Raw genomic sequence first — 16,653 nt, forward strand, 5'->3', positions numbered from 1 at the left:
ACTCATTTTCCGCTTTGCCAGATTCAGAATTTGCCAGATTTTGCCGCCCTTGCTTCCTCCTACTCCCCCTTCCGTTACTATTACTGTTAGGACAGTTCAAACCAAATACCCACCCTCCTGGTCACGTGTCTCTAAACCAGTCTCAAGGGCATTTATCACACCTGATAAATTAACAGTGATTCCTCAGGAATATCTAATCCTCAGTCAAGATTCAAATTTCTCTGATTAGTTCCAAAAGGTTCTTTTCCAGTTGGTTGATCGTGTGATCATTTTTAATGACCTCCTGTAGATGGGATCCAGGTTTCCAAGCGAAAAGCCCCAGGGGCAACAGCCTTTTGCACACATTTGTGGACCCCTCTCCGGTTATTTCTGTAGGACAATTCCTAGAAGGGAACTTTCCAGGTCAAAGCCTGTGCACTTTTTTAAGGCTTTTAATAGCATTTGACAAATTGCCCTCCAGAGAAATTGTACCAATTTACACTCCCACCAGCAGGGATTGACACCCTGGACCAGCCTTGGGTTGTTAATGAAAGGAAATTAAAGGGAGAGAGAGCAGGTGGGGAGAAAAAGAGACAAGGAAGAGAAGCCTGGAGGGAGAGGTGCAGAGGGGCACCGCAGAGCTCTCGGCCCCCACCCTCCCCAGGGACCAGCCTGCCCGAGCCTGAGAGTAGCTGGGAGAGCCCAGGGCCCCAGCCCACTGGTGACAGTGCCGGATTAAGTACTAAAACTGCTATTCAATCAAGACCGAGAACAAAGCTGGAGCAGACTCTTCGATCCATTCTAATTAGGAGCTGCCTTTCAAGAGAAATCAGGAGCAGGCTGCACAGCTGAAGGCAAGAGAAAAACTGCGGCAGCCTAGCTGGGCCGGAAGCTGGTCTATTTTCCTAAAATCCCAAGAAAGAGTTCCATCCACTGTGTTCACAATCCAGGCACCCTATTCAGGTTATAGAATTGGACCTCGGACAAGGACCTCCACCACCTACAGCTAGGGGCAGGGGAGGAGGGCAAGGAAGGACCCCCACGTGACACCTGGTAGGCACCTATTTCGCTACTGCTACTATTTTTTTTTTTTTTGCTATAGCTTAAAACCTAACGTGTATTTCATGTTTGAGAAGAGGAAGTAAAATAAAGATACATCTGAGACCTGCTCTACACTCAGATGAGAACAGGCTGCCTCTGGCTCTCTAGCCTGGGTGGCGCTACCCCATCACTGGGCATCACGAGGCTCGGCTCGCCTCTGACTCGTCTCCTCCAGTTTGCACTCTGAGAATCAAATGTTGGGCACAAGCCCTCAAAGAAAAACTAGTCCAGGGGTCAGAGTTAGCTAGTCTTCAGTTGAAAAAGCCATTCCAGCTGTAAACACTGACCACGGCGATGTAAGGTGTACCATGAACTGCCTTGGGGGTTGCATCATTTGTGAGATGGTATTTACATTAAGAGCTCACAGGATTCAGGTCACAGGGGATTCTTGCTGGTATAAAAGGAAGTTTTCAAGCAAAGATCAAGAAACAGTTTCATGAACAATATATCAACAATTCACACCTCATATGTCAATTTTATTTTGTACGGCAACTCTTTGAAGTGGGCTTTTTGCACCCAACTTCACAAAAGAGGAAACTGAACCCCAGAAGGTAATGTGACTCACCTGGCCAGTAGGAGTCAGGACTTGAACCTAGGTTCCCTCTGACGCAGATCTCTTTCCAAGACTTTAGGCTGACTTATTGGCATCTGTGAGCCTTTTCTGTCCCCCACCCTTTGCTTCATGAGGACCCCAACAGTAGATGCCTTTTCTGGTGGGTGTTGGGGCTCAGGAGCTGAGTGGAGCCCAGAAGGAAAACTTAGCCTCTGTGTGCCCCTCATTGTGCCGGGATCTCCCCAAAGCCCCTTCAAGCTGTTTCCTCTTGTTCAACTTTCACAGCAACCGAGGAGGCTGAGGCAGTGTTCCTGTTTTGTGGCTGAGGACACACGGGGCCTGTGGCCTTCCTTCCCGGGTACAGCTTTCCAGGAATGCCCACCGCCCCTCTCAGGGATCTGGGAGTTGCTGGAAACATCTCAAGGAAGGTTGGGTCCTTCCAACAGCCCTCCTTCAACCTTCCTGTCTGGCAGGCAGAACGTGGCAACAACTCTGGGAAGCAGAGTGTGGAGCTGTGTGCCCGTGCACACACCATCTAGGCTCTGGAGTTAAATGGCTCTGGTTCGGTACTCAGCTCAGCCACTTCCTCACTGCATGGCCGTGGGCAACTCCCCTCTCTGCTTTGGGACTTAATATCATCTCCCTTGGGTGGTTGCTAAGGCTTCACAACACAGCAGTACTCACAGAACACTCAGCCCTTGCTGAACAATCACTGTCCATGCCGCTCTTATTACTGTAGCTATTGCTGCCCCCATCCTGGAGGTTCCCCAGGGGTTAAGTCTGCTGCACCCCACCCTTCGTCTGTAGAAGCTCTGGGGCTGGGAGGGCTGGATCCCCCATAAGTGACCCTGGGAAGCGACTCACCATGGCCCAGCAGATTAGAGAGATCCAACTGGGGGCTGAGAGGCCTGGATTCAAGCCCTCGTCTTCCCCACACTGGGATCCTCTGAAAAAAGGTCGGACCAACAATCCCTCCAAGTCCTGCTCTACTTCTTTGTTTCTCTGCACAGCAGGCAGGCCAGAGGGGCTGAATGAACAGCTCTGAGCAGAGGCAACACATCTTAACTGACCCCGGCCTGTTGAACACCACCATGTGCCAAGCCCTATTCTAGATAAAAGCCCAAGGTTACACTGAGGAACAGGCACACAGTAGGCCCTCAGCAAACATGAGTTCCGTTGACCTCCTCCCACTGCCACCACAAGCCACCCAGTGAGGGACTCACTGCGCAGTCACAGTCGGGAGCTCCCTGAGGCATCTGCAGGGTAGCCCACACCCCTTGCCACTCCCCCTGCCATCCCTACCCGCATCCTCTAGGCCTGCGTCAGCTGCACCAGAGCTCCCAGGATGCATGTCCTGTTCTACCCGGCACTCCTGGATGTCTGGGCCATGTCACGTCACACCTCGCTATGCTGTGCAGTCCCCCTGGCCAGCCAAGCTCATCAGCCCCTGCAGGACCTCAGCAAGGGCAGCAGAGCCCGGCAGAGACAGAGAAGATGGGGCCGGCAAACCTCCCTGACCCCGTTCAGATGCACTCACTTCTAAGACCATCTGCTCAGGCAGGCTTGGGCTGCAAGGGGCACTGGGGCAGAAACAGCCGGCACCCGGCTGGCCACGTGTTGGCCTCGGGGGCCTGCCAGTCGGGAGGCCTGGCTGGCCTTCCCACTGCAGCTGCCAGCCCAGGCGCAGCCCCTCCCTGACACAGGCCCGAGATGGGAGTGGGAGGTGGGGGGACTCTATGACCTAAGAGGGCAAGGATTGAGGGAGGGAGCTGAGGTGCCAGGAGTATGTTCCCCTGAGATGAGCACTGTGGGCGGAGGGCAGGAAACCAAGCCCCTCTGATGCCAGGACACCCCCTGGCTTTCAGGTGCCCCAGAGTTCGAGAGACCAATAAGTGAGCTCAGTGCCCCTGCTCTGGTGGGTCCCCTGGGCCCCCCAGCGACTGACAACCATCCCCTTGCCTCTGCTGGAGCCCCCCTAATCCAGTCACCACAGTGACACTGCCCCAACAGCAATCAGAACAGGTCACCCATCTACAGAAGCCCTTCAAAAGCCTCCTGTGCACCTAAATTAATGACCCAAATCCTCCTCCTGGCCTGCACACACTCCTCAGCAGCCTCATCTTGTTCACACACACTCACACGCGTGCACATGCACACACATTGGTGGAGCTGTAGTTTCAAAGACCTTGCAGTACTGTGTTTATTCAACTCCCGTGTGCCTCCGTTTCCTCATCTGTTAAATGGGATACTCCATAGCCTATGAAGTCAAACAGCTTTGTTACTTACTACTCTCAAAACCAAGAGACAAGTGTTCAGGGGCAAGTAGTTATTTTAGAAGTGATCCCAGAGGCACAGTGGAGATGGGGGGTGAGACAGGGACAGGGAAAAGCCAGCCAAGTGTGACGGAGGTGCCCCTGGGGGCAGTGCGGCCTCAGAACCACCCACCAAAGGGTGAGAAAGCTAGGATATTTATCGGCCAGTTCCCATTAGCCATTGGCAAGGGCTGTCCTGGGAAGCACAGACTCCCTGGCACCTCCAGCCTGCCCACTGCTGGCAGGCTGAGCAATGTGGGAACCTGCCAACAAGCGTGAGAACCATCCTCAGGGGACCTCTGAGAGGACGGAAGGGATATGGGCAGGCCATTAACATGGCGTGTGCTTTGGTATTTCTATCATAGCATCCTGCAAACTGACTGGCATAATATACATAAAGTGCTTACCACGGTATCACATGGTAAGTATGCAGTGAACCTGAGCTGCCGTCGTTGTCATTGTCGTCATCCTCAGGTTATTGTTGTCTTGACTGGCGTTATGTGTTCTCTGACCTCAGGGCCTTTACCCAGCCTGTTCTCCCTGCCTGGCACATTCTTTTCTGCCCATCCTCCCTCCACCTGCTTAATGTCTGTGTTTAAGCTTCAGGTCACAGCCCAAATGCCACCTCCTCAGGGAAGCCTTCCTTAAATGACTGGATTAGATCATCCTTCCCTGAGATGTGCTCAGAGCACCCACTCTGCGCCTATCTTTCAGAACATTTAATCGCTGTTTCACTTTAAATCTGTTTTCAAGGTTGTTTGTGACTCTCTGCTCATTGCACTCTCACTGGACTGCAAGCTCCCTGAGCACACAGGCTGGTCTGTTTTGTTGCAGACAAGCCAAGGGCCCAGCACAGCATTACCACACAGGAGGTGCCTGAAAAGGAGCTGGTACAGGAGAGAGGAGTCTGACGCTGAGCAGGGAAACAGACACAGAATACGTATCCTGCATGATGTCCATGCCAGGTCAGAGGTTTTAAGAAATGTCTGGGAGCATACATGAAAGACCAATTAGTAAATTCCTTTCTTTAGGATTTCTAGAATACCTATTCCATGCTAAGCAGGGGCCAAGAGTGATAAACCAGACCCTCACCGTCTTGACCTTCACAGAGTTTCCCATCCCGTGGGGGCATTCATGCAGGGAGTGTGGTAGAGAAGAGGTTCAAAGCCAAGGGGGAAAGGTGTGGCGGGACAAGGCTAGGGGCTCAGCAGGCCCTGCTTCATCTGCCTCCTGAGCACCGGGAAGACTACATTCCCCAGCCTCCTGGCCGCTTGGCAGGGTCACGTGACAAGCTCTCACCAGGGCAATGTGGGAGGAAGCCACACACAGCACTTCCCAGCCCTGGCCCATGGAAACCTCCTCACGTCTTCCACTCTCTCTCTTCATAGGCCCTCAGAGCCCTGGAGCAAGGATCAGCAAATGTTTTCCTTAGAGGCCAGAGGGCAAATACTTCAAGTTTTATGGGCTATACAGTCTCTGTTGCACCTCCTGGAGGCTGTGGCCATTGTAGCACTAAAGCAGCCTTAGTATGTGACTGCATGGGCATGGTTGTGTCCCAGTAAAACTATATTTACAAAAGCATAGTTTGCCAACCTCTGGGCCAGAGGATGGTGGAGCCACTGCACAGAAGGAACCTCAGTCCCCCTATAATTGTGTGCAGCAGGGCCAACCCACCTCACCCCCACCAGCCTTCATTCAACTGTGCTTTCAGTGAGAAGTAAACCCTTGTGTATTAAGCCACTGCGGTGTTGAGATCTTTTTATAACAGCTAGCATATCCTAACTAATATGGAAGGCTTCACAAGGGAGGCGACATTCATCCTGGGCCTTGACAGATAACGAAGGCACTCTCCAGGTGGGCAAGACAGGAAGGGCAAGACACGACCCTGGTAAGTCAACCAGTTGAAGAGTACAGTGTAGCGTGGAACATACAGAAGGGCTGGTGTTGAAAAAGGGACATAAAAAGTAGTCACAGGAATGGGAAGTAGGAACTGGATGTATGAAGAATAGGGCAAAGGTGAGAGGAAAAGAAAGGCACTGTGCTCCCAGCTACCTTGCTGTCATCTACCACACCCACATTTCCCTCCATTGCTCTTCCCTCCTCCATGTGGTGCCCCTGCTTGGCATGCCCTCCCTTATCCCACCTGCTTAAAGCCCTTGTTCCTTCAGGACTTACCAAAATCCTTGCTTGTTCCACTGTGATTAGAGGCAACAGAGTCTCTCAAGAGTACAAGCCTGAGAAGAGATGGTCCTGGGTGCAAATCCTGCCTCTGTCAATAGGAGAAGCCAAAGAACAAACTATTAAATATAATGGAGCCAGGACTTGCTGGGTTTGAAAACTCTTCTCTCTCCCAAACTATCCACATGACAAACGATTCTCAAAGTAAGAAACGACTTCTAGGCAAAGATAAAAGCTAGGGCCACTATCAGGAAAATGGTTTAAAGATGAATGTAAAGTGTGACTAAAAAACCTTTTGTTAAGACCTCAGAAAGACATGAAGTGCCTCATAGACCATCTTGAACAAACAAAAGCCTTCTGAGGATCTTAATAGCATATGAATTTAACCTTTTTCTGTTAAATAACAGAACTTTGGAGAATTGTAAGGGCAACCTTGCCAGGAGTCCAAAGGTAAAAGAGATTTGTGGATATAGGTTTTGTCAAAAGGAATGAATTACAAATTGATTCATAAGAAACCCACAAAACATTTAAAGGAATTGTTTTGGCTATGAATGAAAAGGACGGAGAGAGCGCCAAATGAAAAGAGTCCTTTGGACCCTCAAATCTGTATGGGCAGGACGCAGGCTGAGAAAATTACTCATTGACAAACACTAATGGTTTTTTATGGAAGTACAAGGGTGACTCAGAGGAAAGAGCCAACACCCCAGAGGACACAGTCAAAAGCCAAGGAGAATCACTTTCAGGAGTAGGACTGCATACCAATCAAGAATTGGCAACACGTGCCCAGATGGCACTCAGCACTGCTGAGGCCCAGTGACAGCTGTGTACCTCCCCTGTCCCCCTTTTTAGTGGGAGTGGCTGTGATGGTTATGCTAAGCCTGTCCCATCATGCTTTGTGGGGTACAGCAGGGAAGACAGGGACTTGTTTCTTTAGCTCTGAGATGTTCCTGTGGGAGGCCTGGTGCTCAAGGAGCCATATCCAAGGACTCCACCCAAGGAGACACATCCTGACCTGCACTGGGCTGAGAGGACAGAGCCCAGGACTCTGAACAGACGCTGTGAAGAGAGGTCTGGCAGGAAGAGAGTGAGGACACCTCGCATGTGGAGGCCTGTGGCAGTTCGCTAGGGTTCCCATAACTAAGCCGTAGACTGAGCGGCTTACACCACAGAAATGTACTCCCCCATAGCTCTGGAGGCCAGAAGTCCAAGATCAGGGTATAGGCAGGGTTCTTTTTGTCTGAGAAGCATAAGGGAAGGCTTTGTTCTAGGCCTCTCTCCTTGGCTTCTAGATGCCTCTTTCCCAACATGTGTCTTCACATCATCTGTGTGTATGTCTGTGCCCCAGTTTTCTGCTCTTACACGGACACTAGTCAAGTCATATTGGATTAGGACCCACCCTGATAACTTCTTTTCAACTTAGTCGCCTCTTTAAAGAGCCTATCCTCAAATTCAGTCACATTCTAAGATCCTGGGCGTTAGGACTTCAACAGACGAATTTGCCAGACAGGGAGACATAATTCAGCATAACAGGGGACGTGAATCACTGTGAATCATTCTGGCCAGAGAGCACACAGTGACAGGTCATATTTTCCGAAGATACTCCCACATACTCTTCTTACAAGTGACTTCCCATCAAGAGGTGGGCTCTCTGTCCCCTCCTGTTAAACCTGGATGGACATTTGTGACTGCCTTAGACTGTAACACTATTGCCAACAGAAGTGACACTATGTGAATTCTGAAGGTAGATCATAAAAGGTAAAACAGCTTCTTAGAACTCAGTCACCAGGCTGTGAAGAAGCCCAGACCACATGGAGAGGCCCCATGTCGGCATTTCCGCTGCCGCTCCAGATGAGGTCCCAGCCACCAGACAAGAGAGAGAGAAGGCCCATAAAGGACTCCAGCCTCTACCCCCAGCCACCATCTAACTGTACCCCATGAGGCTCCTGGTGGGAACTGCAAAACTGTTCAGTCACGCCCAGAGCCATGAGAGAGAATAACGATAAGAAATGATAGTTGTTGTTTTACTATCCCCCATTAAATTTGGGGTGGACTGCAGTGCAGCAAAAATAATGGATGCACCTGGGGTTTAGAGTAAGAGAATAGGAGCAAAAGAGAAGGGAGGGGCAAAGAAGAAACTAGAGGTGCCACAAGGCAGGGATTTTGTGTCTTATTTACTGGAGAGGCCTGGCACATAGTAGGTGCTCAATTAATACTTGCTGACTAATGAGTAAATAATGGAAGGGGAGAGAGAAGGTCTGACATTCTGAGCACACTGACTTGTCTAATGCAAATTTGGAGACAAAATCTAGGATGGGCCCAGAGGAGAGCACAAATTCCCAAACTGAATCCTTGGCTGCGCAAGATCCTCTGCACGGAGGACGCAGAAGGGAGACGTGGAGTCCATGGATCTGACCCAAGCCTCACAGGGCAGTTTGCTCTTGAGCAACCAGCGGCAGGACTGCCAGGACTCCGATGCAAGGCTGGGCTGTGCGAAGTCTGGGAAAGGCCCCGCAGAGGGTCTCTGCCTGGCTGGGCGCTTCAGCACCACCCGGCTTCTGGGAGCTGGACCGGGGCTGCCCCAGGGCCCCAGCCGCCTCCCGACCTGCCTGACTTTGCTTTCTGCCTTGCCGTGCAGTCTTCCTCCCCAGCTCTCCAGCCTGCAGGCTCAGTGTACTTGTGCTATTCCATGTTCTCTGCTTCTGTTTTCAACAAGGAGCCCCGGCCCGTGTCCCAGGCGGGCTGGTTTTATCTGCTTTTCACTCCTTTGTCTCCTTCATCTCATTCTTTCCTTTACCCAGCTTTCTTCCAGGACTCTCTCTCTTCTCTGTTCCCACCCACTTACTGTCCTTCCTAAGGCTGTCATCTGTTCCTTCTGCAAGTTAAGCCCTGTAACCAGGTTACCTCCCTGGGTCTCCTGCTAAGTTTCCTCTGAGCCCCTGTTTCGGCCTCCCCCACTTTCCTGGAAGCTTATTCCCTCCTCTTTCCCATCTCAGCCACCCCTACGCCTTCACGCTCGTGAGTACCTGCCTCCCTCTCCCCCTGCACGTTCTCCTCTTCCTCACTGCTTCTCTGCCTCAAACTGGGTTGTGAATGCCGTCGGCCTCGGAGCAGGACACGCTGTGAAAGCCAAGGTTCCCGGAGGGCTGAGTTGTGTTCATTTTATTTTTATCACTGTCCTTGGATGGATGGAGGTGTTTGTGCAGGGTGGGGTTGCATGCTGGGTGGGAGGAGACAAAGAGGGCGAATAGCACTTGGATTAATATAGGCCAGTTGCTGAGCAGTGTCCCAGGGGTCCTGGTGACAGGAGAACCTCGTCATCTGGGGCTGGCTCTGCACAGGGGGCCACTGTGCCATCTCAAGGAAGCTGCAAGGCAGGGCCCTGGGACAGTGGTGGGAGAGGGAGATGGGCCGGCTGCTCTTCCCGAACCAGGGGGCTGGGGCCGGAGAACTCCTCCTGCTGCTCGGGGTGGCCTGGGAGCACAGGGGGGCCTGCTCTGGGCACTGTCCTTCACAGAGGCTCCCGGACTGCTCCCCGGCGGCTGGTAGGTGGAGGCGGCAGCGGCCCAATCTCACACGATGCAGAGAGCCCCCTCTTGGGCCTGGCTCTGCTGCTGTGTTCTTGGGCTGTTTAATTTCTCTGTGCTTATCTGCAAAATGGGAGAAATATCACTCAAGAGATCAAGGACATTTGTAGAATGGGGATAGAACAGCATTTTTTAAATACCTTCACTGTGCCAGGCACTTCGATACCTTATCACATCTAACCTTCCAACCTGTGGTCCCAGTTACTACCATTCTACAAGTGAAGAAATCAAGGCTTAAATATTGCTAGTGTTCAGTGAGATCAAAGTTGTGCGAAGAGGTCTAGAACTACTGGTTAGCAACCACATCTAGAACTACTGGTTAGCAACTGGGCAAGTCCTTCTCCTCAGCACTTTCTAGCACAGGACTGGACTGGCAGTCTCAGGCATCCTGGGGAAACAGTAGGAAACTTCTCCATTCATCCACCTGAAAGCATCAAGTGCCCATTGGAAACTTCTCCATTCATCCACCTGAAAGCATCAAGTGCCCATTGGAAACTTCTCCATTCATCCACCTGAAAGCATCAAGTGCCCATTGTGTACCAGGCACTGTTCTGGGGACAGGGACATGATGGTGGGCAGGACAGACAAGGTAGGTGCCTGTTCTCACGGAGCTCACATTCTAGGATAGAGAAAGACACCAAAACAAAACCACACACACAAGTCAAAATATAATGCTAGATTATGCAGAGTAAAAGAAACATACACAATGGTGTAAGAAATAAAAAACAGGAACCCTAATGCAGATATAGGCAGCAGAAAGGAGCATCCCTGACAAAGAGAAGTTTCTGTTGCAATCTGAAGGAGGAACAGGTGTTGCCCAAAGAAAGTGAGAGTATGTTCCAGGTCAAAGGGCAAGCATGTGCAAAGATCCTGGGGCAGAAAGAGCAGTGTGGTGAAAGAATGGACAGGTGGCCAAAGGGCTGAGAAGAGAGAGCTAAAGGCAGGGGCACCAGGAGGGCCCTGGGGAGATAGGCAGACATAAGTTATAGAAGGTACTCAGAATGTACATGAACCCATTTAAGGGTTTTATGCAAGGATGTAACATGAACTGATTCTGTTTCCAAAAAATCCCTCTGGCTGCTGTACAGAGAAAGGACCAAGAACAAACAGAAGACCCCTAACAAAAACTCTAAGCAGGAAATGATAGCGGCTTACATAAAGAAGGTGCTCAGACACTTATGTTTGTTAGGCTCTCTCCCTTGCCCCTGGGAGAGCAGCATAATCATGCCCATTTGACAGATGAGAAAGCAGAGACTTTTAGGAGATTAAAGTGGCCTGTACAACATGACTCATCTAGTAAATGCTGGACTCTGGATTTCAAATCCAGACTTTCCCATTCCCAGTCCAGGCCTCTTGCCTTTCTGTAAGAGAGTTAAAGATGTGCGTCAAGTGGGAAAGTTCAAAAATAAACTGTTGGGCTTTTGAAATGTGTAGTCTTTGGGTATCCTCATCATTGAGCTTTTATTGAAATTCTCAAATGTTAAGGTTCCTAAATCCTGGTTTCTTAATCTGTGTGAGGGGACAATGAACCACCCCTCCTTCCAGGGCTGCAGTGAGAATTCAATAGGCATGGATGTAAAGCACTTAGGAAAATGTCTGGCACCCAGTAGGTGTTCAGTCAATGTCAGCTCTCCTTTCCTTAAAGAGGATGGAGGGTCCAGCCTGTCTGGCTTCAAGAACCAGTGACATATGCCTGTTGTCATGTCATTGACCGAGGGTGATGGATTTGACAATCAGTCATGCTGTGTGCCCAGCATAGGCTCTGAGCATTGGCTGGAAGGCTGAGTCAGTTCTCTCGGTGAGTCGCCATGCCCCAGCCACAAGTTTACAGAGGAGGCAGTCACATGGCTGCCCGCTGGCCGGGATATCCCTGCGCAGTTCCCTGCAGCAAGCTACCCATGGCTGGTCCCTGATTCCATCTCCTTCCAACCATTTCCAACCCCATGCCCAACTCCTGGGGTTCAGCCCACTGGCAGGTCTCTCCGGGGCCTAAGAAATGTGCACATGTGAGAGCAGGATGCTTGTTCCTGCCTGCAAAGGACTTCCTATCAGCTCCTGTTGGATGACTCCTGCCTCTCTGGACAGATAAAAAGGATGCTCAGAGACGCAGGTTAACTGTCCCCAGTGGCAGGATACTAAGTGCACAGACTGGGTTGGGGACTCAGAGCCACCTGACTCACCCTGTGCTCTGCCCCATATTCCTTACCCAGGTCACCCCCTCCTGCCCGCCATCCTTATCCAGAGGCACATTCCTCCCACAGCATCCAGCAAGTGTCAAAGACAGCCAAGAGACAGGAGCCTGTGTTCTTGGGTGACCAGAGGTTGCAGAGTCCCCTTGCCTCCCTTTGCTGCTGAATGTAAGTTGAGAGAGACATTTTTACTATGCTAAGCCACTGAGGTTTCTAGAATGACCCAAATTTATCCCAGTGGTAACAAGTCCCATTGGAATAGAGAGTTGCTCAGGGGAAGTATGTAGGGTAAGCAGAGGGGCTCCGGGAGGAGGTTCTGGGGAGCATGGATGCTTATGGGATGGGCAGAGGAAGAGCTGTCTGCAAGGGAGGCTGAGAAGGAGAACCTGAGAGGTAGAAGGAAACACGGACAGTGTGGTAGCATGTCAGCCAAGGAAGAAAAAGGGCCTTGAGGAGGGAAGAGGCCTCAGGTGGTCCACTGGTGCCCAGAGCTCAGGCTACGGGCCTGAGAGTGGCCACTGTCCTTGTAACACAGGGGTGCTGCTGTCCCGGCTGCGAGCGGGTTACTGGAGAGATGAGGAAGGAGGTCCGAAGTGCTGAAGGCTCCAGCTGCAGAGGGGCAGAGAGGGTTTGGGGTTTCTGTGAAGAGACCAGACACTGGGGGATGTGTATATGCCAGTGAGGAAGAGCCAGTAGTAGGAGAGGGAGGCATGTAAGATGAAGGGCTTTGTTTTTCTGTATCTCTGCCTTTCATTTCAAGCCACCTCAAATCCTATTTAAAAATAGAGTATAAATAAATGATCAAATAATAAGACATTGTTCATCCCATGCCAGCCAGTGACCTTGAAAGGGTCTCCAGAACAGCCTTTGTTCTCTCCTGGCTTATGTCAGATTTGCCCTGTCAACCACAGTGAACAAACACTGGCTGGGAAACTGCCCGGCGCCAGGTCCCACACCAGCGGGACACAGAGCCCAGCCTCTGCCCTCAGGGAGCTCAGCATCTGATGATGCAACGGATGTGGAGATGAGCCCCAGGGAGACAATGGGACCCACACAGAGAAACCACACAAGGTGCCTCAGTCACTCAGAGGAAGGAAGGAGACTCTCAGGATGGGAGTATCATGGAGGACCTCAGGGAAGAGGCAACACCTAACCAGGGCTTTGAATGACACCCAGGAGTCCCCCGAGCAGAAAGAGGAACAGCACATGCAGAGGCCCTGAGGTATGAGTAAGTAGGGGCCGGCAAGGACTTTGACATTGGTGGAGCCTAAATGTGAGAACGAGATCAGAGTGAGATGAGCCTGGTAGTGGGGACAGGGACCCAGTCAGCAACCTACCCCGCAGGACCTCTTTGTTTCCTGCAGATGTTAACAATACCTTGTGCAGTGGAATGACCTGCTGCTCTCCTGTCCCCAGTTTCAGGGAGAAAGTTGAGGATCGGAGGAAAGCTGTCAGGGATTCATTCAGAGAGTATCCACCATGTGCCAGGCAGTGTGCCGGAATCTTGTGCCGTGTGGGCGAACAAAACAGGCAAAAAGCATCACCCCTGAGGAGCTGACATGCTCATGTCAGGAGTCAGACAATAGATGGCAATTCTGATTCTCCTTAAGTAAATTGTACAAGATGCTGGATGGTGATATTTGTTATGAAACAAAGAACAAGTTGGACAGAGTGGGGTGGAGTGGGAGTCTGGGGTGTGAGTGATGCAACCCTGTGGTCAGGGAGGAAGGAATCTGTCGAGCAGAGACTGAAAGGACATGAGGGAGTGAGCTGTGTGTTTATCTGGGGCAAGAGGGAGAAACCAGTGCAAAGGCCCTGAGGCAGAAGTGTGCCTGGTGTCCTGGGGGAAGGCAAGGGGACCGGTGTGGCTGAGCAGAGTGGTATGGGATGTATGAAGCCAGGTCAGGGAGGACCCTTGCAGGCTCCCTTAAGCCTTGGTTTCACCCAGAGTGAAATAGGCAGTCGCCACCCAGGGCCAGGCAGATTGCTGACCTGGTCTGACACAGCCATGTCACTGTGTTGGGAATGGATGGAGGTGGAGCTGAGATAGAAGCAGGGAGACCAATTAGGAAGGTAATGGGATAGTCCATGCAGGAGAGGATAGTGGCTCCAACCAGGGTGGAAGCAGGGAGAAGTGACTGATTCTGAACATAGGATTTCCTAATGGATTAGATATGGAGCATAAGAGAGACGGGGACCCGCAGTGACTCCAGGGCTTTGGACTGTGCACAATGCTGGAGTCACCAGTCATCAAGGTGGAAGATGCTGCAAAGAAGCAGGGTCAGGAAGGAGGAGAGCAAGGGTTTAAATGCATGGAGTTTGGGGTGTCCACCGAGCAAGTGGAAACAAGGAGGCTGTGGGAGGTGTGAGTCCAGAGTACAGGAGAGGGGTCTGACTGGAGGTGGAAATCTGGGCGTCGTTGATGGATAGACAGCACTTGTGAGGGTAACACCATTTGTCCCTAGGGATCCAGACATGACCCAGGGAAGAAGTGAAGACCCTCTTAGTATCAGACAGCCAGGATTATTTTTCACAAGGAGCAGGATCAAAACCATATTAAAAGGAGGAGTGTGCATGTTTCTTGTGTAGGTCAAACTGATGATGTCTCTGGAAGAATCAAATACTAGTGGTTTGCCCTGAAGGAAGTCAGGAGAAACCAGCCCCAGCATGGCTGAAGGAAAGACACCCAGTGGAACCCAAGCACCTTCCACGTTTCTCAGAAAAATCCCTCTGCCTCAATTTCCTCATCCATAAAATGGGTGTACACTTCCCCTTAAGCATTTTGGGGAAAATAACTGTGACAATGTATGCATTGCTTTCGTGACTAGGAATGTCTTTACTATTATAAAGAGTCTGGCACATGTAGGTGCTTGGAACAATAATAATTGTCACTCCTAATGTGACAATGCTGAGAATGACACTGTGATGAGGAGAAGGGTGGCCCTTTGTGGCTAAGACCCTGCCTGCCTATCAGCGAGAGCCTGCAGGACTGCAGGGCTGGGGCCCTGGACACACTGTAGGCAGCAGCAGGCCCTGCTTCCCACAACCCCACCCCCAAGCTGACTTTGCCTGCTGCCACCCCATAACACCTTCAATTGGTGCCAGTGGCGGCCAGCTGCTGTCTGATGTGACACAGCATCTGCCCTGTAGGAAGTGAACCAAGACCTGTCAGCTTAGGCTGTGTGAGGAGCACCAACATCTCCAAGGCCTGGGAAGGCTGGGTGAGACCCCAATGTGAGCCAGAGCCCAAGAAGAGCACAATAATAATAATGGCAACAGTTATTTGTTGAGTGCCAGCCTGCCCCACCCCCTCCTGAGACCTTCGCATGTCGTAACTCATGAGACACAGAGAAGAAAGCAGTTCCCATCAGGCAAAGCAGGGCCCCTGACGCTGCTGAGGGCAGCAGACAAGATGTGCAGTTGCAGACCGTGGAAGCCAACTGAGGCTGACTAGACCAAACAACTGGGGAATGGAGGGGATTTTGTGGAAGGCCACTGGCTGGTTCACTGAACTGAACAGCAAGCTGAGAATTCAGGTCTGCAAAAGGGCAGGGCTGCAGCCATTCTGGAGTCTGGGAGGCCTGAATTACACAGCAGCTCATAGGACCAGTGCTGCAGTGAATGTGCCCCAACAGTTCTCTACCGTTGGTTGCTTTTGTCGGAGGACAGGGGGTGTTTGTATTTCTCTGTTTGAGACTCAGAGGTCAAGTAAGTTGAATTTGCGTCATGTATCTAAGAGAGGGCAGCCCACCTGAACTGACAATGTTCCAGCGACTGTACCCTATGGGGAAGAGGTAATTGGCCCCCAAAGAAATCAGGGTGTTGTGACCAGAGAATAAGAATCAGTTCTGAGTGGCCCCAAACAACCGGCACCCATTACTCTGGGCTTTGAAGACAGGCAGACCTGGCTTCAAATCTGGGTTCTCCCACATGCTGCCCATGCCACCTCAGGCACACCATCCTATGCCTGTGTCCTGTTTTCCTCCCCTGTGGCACAGGGTAGATACAAGCTGCTGAGAGGGTCGTGAGAAGCAGCAGCAATGTTTATAAAGTGCCTGATGGTGCCGAGTGCTCAGTGAACAGGACCGTGGGGAACAGGACGTGTGGGGTCCGGGGCTTTCCCACTCCACCACCCTCCCCCGAAGGGGCTCCAAAGGTTCGCTGCAGAGAGCAAAGGGAACAAACTATCCAGGGCCATCTTCAAGGAGATCTGATTCCTGGAGTCCTGGGACTTCCCACAGCCCCAGGGGCAGGAGACCCCAACCTGGTAGGATAGCATTTAGCAGTGAGAGGCGCAAGCTAGAAGTCTGGGGGAGGAACACAGAGCATTCCCGGCTGCCTTTCTAGATGACCAGGTGTGCCCTGTACCACCTCACCTGCCCCCTCCCCAAATCGGGTGCTGCGAGGGTCTCCCATTGAACCTGCCACTCATCCCTCAACTCCAGAGCTGACAATCCAAGGGCACACGGAGAAGGACAGAGGAGAGAGCAGGGCAGAGAGGAGGATGTCCACTGCCTGGCATTGCAAGGACCCATGGGTTTCCTGTGGCTCGAGCAGACAGCAAGTAGGCAGCAAGGACTTAAGTCAATGCCCCGACCCACTCCCAAGATCAGGGAGCCTGGGAGTCAAAGCTGCAGGATGGACCCCCACTTGTCCCTGAGAACTCAGAGAAGGAGGGGGAATTTGAGCCTGAGCTGCATCTGCCCAACACCTCCTCCACGGAGCGCTTTCCCTTGGCCACCAGCCTCATAGAGGGA

General features: G+C 51.6%; 1 long non-coding RNA gene across 1 annotated transcript in view; it reads right to left on the reverse strand.

Moving 5' to 3' along the window:
- LOC118915338 (uncharacterized) overlaps window positions 1-16,653 on the reverse strand; it is a 175,971-nt gene that overhangs the window by 10,756 nt on the left and 148,562 nt on the right. The window contains exon 3 of the long non-coding RNA XR_005026039.2: window positions 1,646-1,814. This is a non-coding gene — a long non-coding RNA (uncharacterized LOC118915338). The remainder of the gene's footprint in view (window positions 1-1,645; window positions 1,815-16,653) is intronic.

Source organism: Manis pentadactyla, chromosome 10 (assembly GCF_030020395.1).
Source record: "Manis pentadactyla isolate mManPen7 chromosome 10, mManPen7.hap1, whole genome shotgun sequence".
NCBI classification, from domain to species: Eukaryota; Metazoa; Chordata; class Mammalia; order Pholidota; family Manidae; genus Manis; species Manis pentadactyla.